Below are 7,113 nucleotides of genomic sequence, written 5' to 3'. Positions count from 1 at the left end.
AGTTGAATTATTGAGCAGATTGGAAGTTATGATGATTTAGGTTTGTAAAGTGAAAGGAAGAGGAACATTTAGTTAAAGAGAACTGAACGTGATAAGAGAAGTGTAAAGCTAAGGAGAGATAATGAATGGGATGGATGGATGTTGTTAGGCAACTGATAGATGCAGAAGGAATAATTGTGGGCATGAATGGAAAATGAATCTTCCTTGCATCTGGTTTGTGTTGCAGTGTGAATATGTCCTTTTTCTTCTACAGACTATATATATAATATGTGAGATAAATGCTTAAGGAAGGCCTTAGAGATGTCATGTGAGCAGCAGTGGATGTAATGTGGAAATGGGTGAGAAACAACCACAGAGATGGATGGTATGACCATGTTGAGAGGATGGAGGAAAGTAAGCAGTTTGTAGAAAAAGTGTAGGATGATAAGGCTGCTGATAGAGAGAAAAGCCACTTAAGTGTAAGATGATAAGCTGATAGAGAGAAAAGACCCTTAGAATGTGGTAGGATACAAGATAAGATAAAGGAGTAGTAAAATGTGAATGAATGAAGTGTGAGGTTAGCAAGGAGGTTTCCGAGAAAATATGGATAGGGAGAGTTAGTTGACATGAAGAGTTCTTTTCCTGTGGCCTAAAATCCACTTAGGGGAGGAGGGGAAGAGGAGGCGTTGCTGCTGGAGGGATCCGAGCATCAGAGATACTGGGAAGGGGGAAAGAAAACAAAGCAGTTGTTGTAGATGCACAATTTGTGGGTTTCTATACATACATAAGAACCCTTTAGGAAAAAAGAGTGGGGTCTTCATGTGAGATGTCCGCCAGGATGGGGTGTGGGTGTTGATAATTTTCCACAATTCTGGTTTCAGGTTCTGTTACAGGGACCCTGTTATGCTTATTCTCTTGTGCAAGTGTTTTCGTGTCTTCTGCTCTCTCTCCATAGAATTCAAATGCTGAAATAGATTGTAATGGTCTCAGTGAGTGCGTGTTTATGATGTATTGGGTGGGAGTATTTAGGAGGGTATGACAAAATAAAAAATCCAGATTCACTCCAACCTCACTCAGCTTTTGCTGCATTCATTTCATGACAATATTCATAAGATTCCTCTATATCCTCAAGCATCTTTTGAATAATAATAGTACTGAGCAGTATTGTAAGCAAATGTACAAAAGGATTACCTGTAGAAGAATATGCACACGGCATCATGATACTTTCAGAGATAGCCACGTATTTTAAAAACCTTGAGAACAGGGAGGAGCTTACAAACATAATGAAGTGCTGCTGTGGCTGCTAACACGATTAGAGTTAACTAAGCTACATTGAAGTTATCAACAATCTTCCTTGTCTTATGCTACTTATAGTTTATTGGCTGCTTCCTCCTGGAGAGAGTGCAAGGGATGACATTGATAGAGAGATGTTTTTGTACATACATGTCCTCATAATTCCTGTGGACAACCACCACTAGAGGAAGCTGCCAGGCCTATACAAATATTAGTACATCAACAGAAAATTCACTGTTTATTCTAGAAGTTGTCCCATCACTATCTCTATATATAATATAATAGCCAGCACAGACATCCACACCTGTTTCCACAAATACTTCCCCACCCCCTCCCACACACACACACACACACACACACATACACACACACACAGTCTTCACCCCTTGGGCCTTTATGAGAAGAGAATTGATCCCAAATTATTCACAGCAATATCATCAAAGCAAGAATCTCATCTTTATACAAAGACTGATATTTCCAACATCTTTTGTACATCTTACTTGTCAACTACTTCAACTTACGTGTGTCATGAAAGAGCAGTGCACATTGATCCTACTCGGTATATTGCTCATTTTCTGGTTTCCTCCTCAGACTTCACCAGTCTTGCTTGGAGGCTCCAGTAGCCAGAAGTCCTCCTCAGTACACACACTTCCTTGTTCATCAGCTTGTTTGTGCAGAGAGGGAGGAATGCGAGGACATGCAATGTCTTCCCAACTCCTACATTCTGAAATACAAGACCAATTTTACTCATTCCAAAATATGAAGCTTTCTTTCAGATTGGTGGCTCCCTCTTATACTCCTCTTATACCATCTGGGGTGTGAGGCTTGAGACATTTAACTGTTGACATTGTACTGTGTACATTATTTCATGTGCCTTGAATTACTATTCCTCTTATCATATCCAATATTTAGAAACTGTACAAACAGGATTGGCTGGAAATCAGATCAATAAAATATCAGGTTCTACCAGTCTGTCCTTTCATTCCATTCAGTCATTGCAGAATATTATGTAATACACCACAAATAGTGGTGTGTTTCTTCACTGAGAACTTACCCCCAATGCATCATGACAGGGTTAAGTGCATCCCAATTTCTAGCTGTTATGTATTTGTTAATAAGAAAAACTGACAAATGAAGATTCATAATGGAGTTTGTGAAACCACTTAAATTACCATACTATAAAAACAAAGGAAGAACAAAACATCAGCAGCTTTGTTGGCCTACTTTGAAAACCTGATGGCCTCTACAAGACCTTGAATTAGACACACACACACAGGAGTGCTTATGGTGTGGTTAAGTGATCATTGCGCTTTTATCAATTAATATGACAGACGGTAACTTGAGTGGCACCTCAGAGCCTCCCTGTCCCTCACCTCACTTGACGAACATTTGCATAAATATGTTCAACACTTAATGAGAGGTTGCCTCACATTACAGGTACACAGTGGGGCAATTAGACTTAGTGGGCTCCCTCGTGTTACCAGTAATGACAGCGAGGCCTTCCTGTCAGGCTAAAACTGGTTATGTTCATATTTTCCCCCTGTTGGCTGCAGAAAATTAATTGCAACAGTTATATGAATTTCCACCAGTGATGAAACCTCCAGTTATTAATTTTGTCTTTAGAGCTTTAGTCTTCAAGGACACAAATGGGCACCAAGCAAATGATGTACCTGTCCATTATTTTATCTGCATCTACTTAATATCTAAATTTATATATACCCATTTCTAATATCTGTAACAATGACTGATCTTGAATGGGATCCAAATGCCTTAGCCTCAAATATCACACCTCAAAAATGAATAAATAAACGAGAAGTTGAAACTCACCTTCCCGTTTTCGAAACCCGTGCTATAAAGTTACTCATATCTTTTTGAAGCAGCATCTTGATTTTCGGTTTCGTATCCCGCTGGTAGTCATCTCGCGGACAAGTCACGTCTGGGAATAAAAAGACAAGTTAGTGGCAGTGCATTCGGGTTTTGGCACAATTGTTGATTGCCATTGTATCTGATGATGGAAGACAATTTTTTGCTACCGATATCACAACCTTTACTACTAAGGTGAGGATGAATAATGAAAGAAATAAGTGATCACATGTGTGTGTCATGTGTAGTGCAAAGGTGCCAGGAAGAGCCTCGAGCCAAATAGATAACTGGTGTTTAGACTGCCAGAATAACGAACTGATGATGAAAGGAAAAAAGGAGAAAGAAGAGAAGACGAAGAACAGGGAAGGAATGTAAAAAAAAAAAAAAAAAAAAGAAGGAAAGCAATCATGTATATATGTACTATACAAATATGACAGGAAAAAGGAAGACTAATATATTGCATCCGAAAAAAAAGCGGAAATAACAGATCACTGAGCACAAATACGTACGTGGTGCATAAATGAAAGAAAATGAGCTTTTAAAGAAAACTAACGATGAAGCATAACTAAAGAATAGTAAGAATTCATGAAGGAAAGCCAAGATAAAAAGAAAGGGAGCAAAATTACGTTAAAATATATAGAATTGGTAATATTAAACTGAGGAGGAAGGAGGAGAATAATGGAAAAAAGGAAAACAGAAAAAGAAACCTCATGGTACTGGAAAAAAAAAATCTGAGAAAAGGAAGTCAAATGAAAATACTGATGGAACTAAGACCAAAATTTTTACTAACCCCAAACAATAATAACAAAAAAAGATGGATGGAAAGAAAGGAAAGATGATGACAGAAGGAAAGAAAGTGAGAGAAGAGAGGAGGGAAGAGACGGGCGCCGTTGTGCTCTAAGAAATCAAAAGGCCAGCGTGTTGATATGCAAATATCTTGAAAAGGGGCAGCCGCTGTAGCGAGGAGGAAGAGGAGGAGGACGAGGAAGTAAAGGGAGGTTGGAGGAGGAAGAGGAGGAGGAGGAGGAGTTGAGTGGATAAGATGAAAGGAATTTGTCCATTAAATAATAAAAATACCACAGGCTTCAGAGAGAGAGAGAGAGAGAGAGAGAGAGAGAGAGAGAGGGCCTATTCGTACAACATTCATGTGCACCAAGCCTCTCGTAACACTAGCAGTCATAAAACCAGTCATACAGTGAAACAATTACTGACTCGCACCTCGGCACTCCCCGCATATCACTACTGGTAACTGTTAAGCCGTCGGGGGAGAAGGGATGTGCGAAGAGGTGGTGGTGATGGTGGTGGTGGGAGGGGGAACGGCGCATCATTGTTTCATCTCCTAGTTCGCTTCATTCACTGTGTACAGAACGAAGTGGTTTGCAGTGTTGGTAATCGCCAGTAAATGTTGCAGGCGTTCTTTACTTCCTTGCAAGCATCGTCTTTACATTGTTTACTTATTGATTTTTTTTTTTTATGTAGATTTCAGCACTAGTGGTTTGAAGTGTGAATAGAATACGTCTCTCTCTCTCTCTCTCTCTCTCTCTCTCTCTCTCTCTCTCTCTCTCTCTCTCTCTCTCTCTCAAACACACACACACACACACACACACACTGACAAAAACATTAGTAATCCTGAACAATTAATCTTGTAATTATGAACAATGTTATAACAAGCACCCTAACAAGCGTGGCACTACGAGGTTTCCTGCACAGTCTCTGCGTATTCAGTGTCCTTCCAAATCGACGAACTGTTTCCGCCACATTCACTTCACTCGTCACAGCTTAGTAGTAGTAGGTGGTGGTGGTGGTAGTAAAACAGGAAGGAAAAACATAACTGGTTAAACGGAGAGACGAGAGGGAGGAGGAAGACAAAAGAACTACGAAGAGGAAGAAGGAGAGGAGGAAGACAAATAAGAACTACGAAGGGGAAGAGGGGGCGAACGAAGAGGACGACGACGAAGAGGAGGAAGACGAGGACGAGAACTGCAGGAAAAGGAACGAGGACGAGAAATACGGGAAGCGGAATGGGAAGAGGGAAGACGAGAGGAAGATGAAGACGAAGAAAAAAACTATTAGAAAGAAAACGACCACGGCGACAGCGACTTTAAATAAGACAAAGAACAAAAGCTTAAACACACACACGCACACACACACACACAAAGCAAAACACAAGAAAGGGACAAAAAAACTCAAACAGAATGACGATGAAAAAGAAAAGCAGGAGGCGGCGGCGGTGGAGAATGAAGATGACAAGAAAAGGGAAAAGAAAGAGAGGCGGCCTTCCGATGGTCTCCCTTATTTGCTGCAGAGAAAAGGGACGAGACGCCGCGACTAAGAGGAACCCGAACTGCCTTTGATCCAGTCTCGAAGGGATGATGGGGAGGGAAGTAGTAGATAACCAGCCTTCTCTCTCGTCCCCTCCCTTCCCTTCCCCTCCCTCTCCCGACGCCCATTTTAAGCGCATCCCTTCCCCCCACGCCCATTCTAAACAGACGGGTTACCTAGGCGAGGCTCTCAGAGTGTACTCGCCCATTTACTGCATACCCCCCCACCTCCTCTTCTCCTCTCCCCCCTCTCTCTTGAAGTCTCCTCTTCTGTACCTCCTTCCCCTGTTTTCCTTCATTCACTCCTCTCCCAAAATTCACTTCATTAAGGATCTTTTTGTATCTTTTTCCCTGCATCATCTAGTTCCCTTGTTACGGACACTCGCTCTGAATGTTGGTTTAATTATCGTACATCTGAGGTTATGTATCGTTGTGTTGTCGGATTATAGGTCTCGTACATCCACTCCATGCTTGATTTGTGCAGTTATTTCAGCGAGAAGTTAAATACAAGTAATAGTCGTTTCCATCGTTACTATCACGTCTTCATTAAGCACTGAAACTTCTTTACTCGAGTGGTGAAGTGACGCACAGCGGGAGGTGGACCAGAGATGCCCAAAGTCGAGCGTATATTTATATTTTAGACTACTGCCGCGGTTGACAAGGTGCGTCTCGTGGCGGGATTACGAAATAACGTCGCCTTTCTCCCTCTGCCATAACTAGGCATCAGCTTTCTCAGTTTCGTAAAGATTTTCTTTGACGCGCTCACCCAAAAGTCACATCGCCTCTAATCCCTAACACCGGCGAGGAGTTAGGAAAGGATGGCTATTTGTGTGTGGCTGCCCAGACCACCGGGTAAACACCTGTCCTCACTGATAACACACTCGATTCAAAACTGTATGGTGCACGGAGGGGCAGCGCCGTGGAAAACCCAAGTTACAAAATAGAGAAAACGCTCACTTTTTCCGGCTTTCGCCCTGCCAGCACCGGTGTACACAGACCCTCTCCTCGCCAGGCGCCGCCAGCCACTGGGTTTTTTTTTGGCAGGCGGAGGTACGAGTATCGGAACAAGACTCTGCGATTCGACTCGGTCCCTCGAAACAGTTTTCATGAAAGCAGTTCAGTGTTCTGTGGGAAATTGAGATTCTGGACCCTGGCTTTTGTTCCCAACCCTATCATATATATATATATATATATATATATATATATATATATATATATATATATATATATATATATATATATATATATATATATATTGAAGCCTTACAGTATCTGAGTCCCCCACACCCTCACCCGCAGCGGGGCTCCCTCACTCCCGCCTCACGTGCATTATAGATACACAATCACAGCTGTCCGGTGGTATAAACAGATAAATGCAATAATGAAATAGAACCAGTATTACTTCTCTGTAGTGTCTGGGATTATGTGGGCACACACGCACATACACATACACTTCATCCCCCCACTCTCTCTCTCTCTCTCTCTCTCTCTCTCTCTCTCTCTCTCTGTCTACTTAACTAAGAAACTAAGATTCGAGACAAGCAGTTCTGTTAATACAGTAGTAGTAGTAGTAGTAGTAGTAATGGTAGTAGTAGTAGTAGTAGTAGTAGTAGTAGTAGTAGTAGCAGTAGTAGTAGTAGTAGTAGTAGTAGTTCCA

The 7,113-nt window shown here is 41.7% G+C and overlaps 1 long non-coding RNA gene across 1 annotated transcript; it reads right to left on the bottom strand.

The window, feature by feature from the left end:
• Positions 1-725: 725 nt before the first annotated feature.
• LOC135093257 (uncharacterized) lies at positions 726-6,559 on the bottom strand. The gene is made up of 4 exons (XR_010263271.1): positions 6,414-6,559; positions 3,100-3,208; positions 1,794-1,996; positions 726-944 (listed from the first exon to the last, which is right to left on the bottom strand). It is a non-coding gene; the product is annotated as an uncharacterized LOC135093257 (long non-coding RNA).
• Positions 6,560-7,113: the final 554 nt, after the last annotated feature.

This window comes from Scylla paramamosain, chromosome 42 (genome assembly GCF_035594125.1).
Source record: "Scylla paramamosain isolate STU-SP2022 chromosome 42, ASM3559412v1, whole genome shotgun sequence".
Taxonomy (NCBI): domain Eukaryota; kingdom Metazoa; phylum Arthropoda; class Malacostraca; order Decapoda; family Portunidae; genus Scylla; species Scylla paramamosain.
This window is presented reverse-complemented; position numbering and strand designations above follow the sequence as displayed.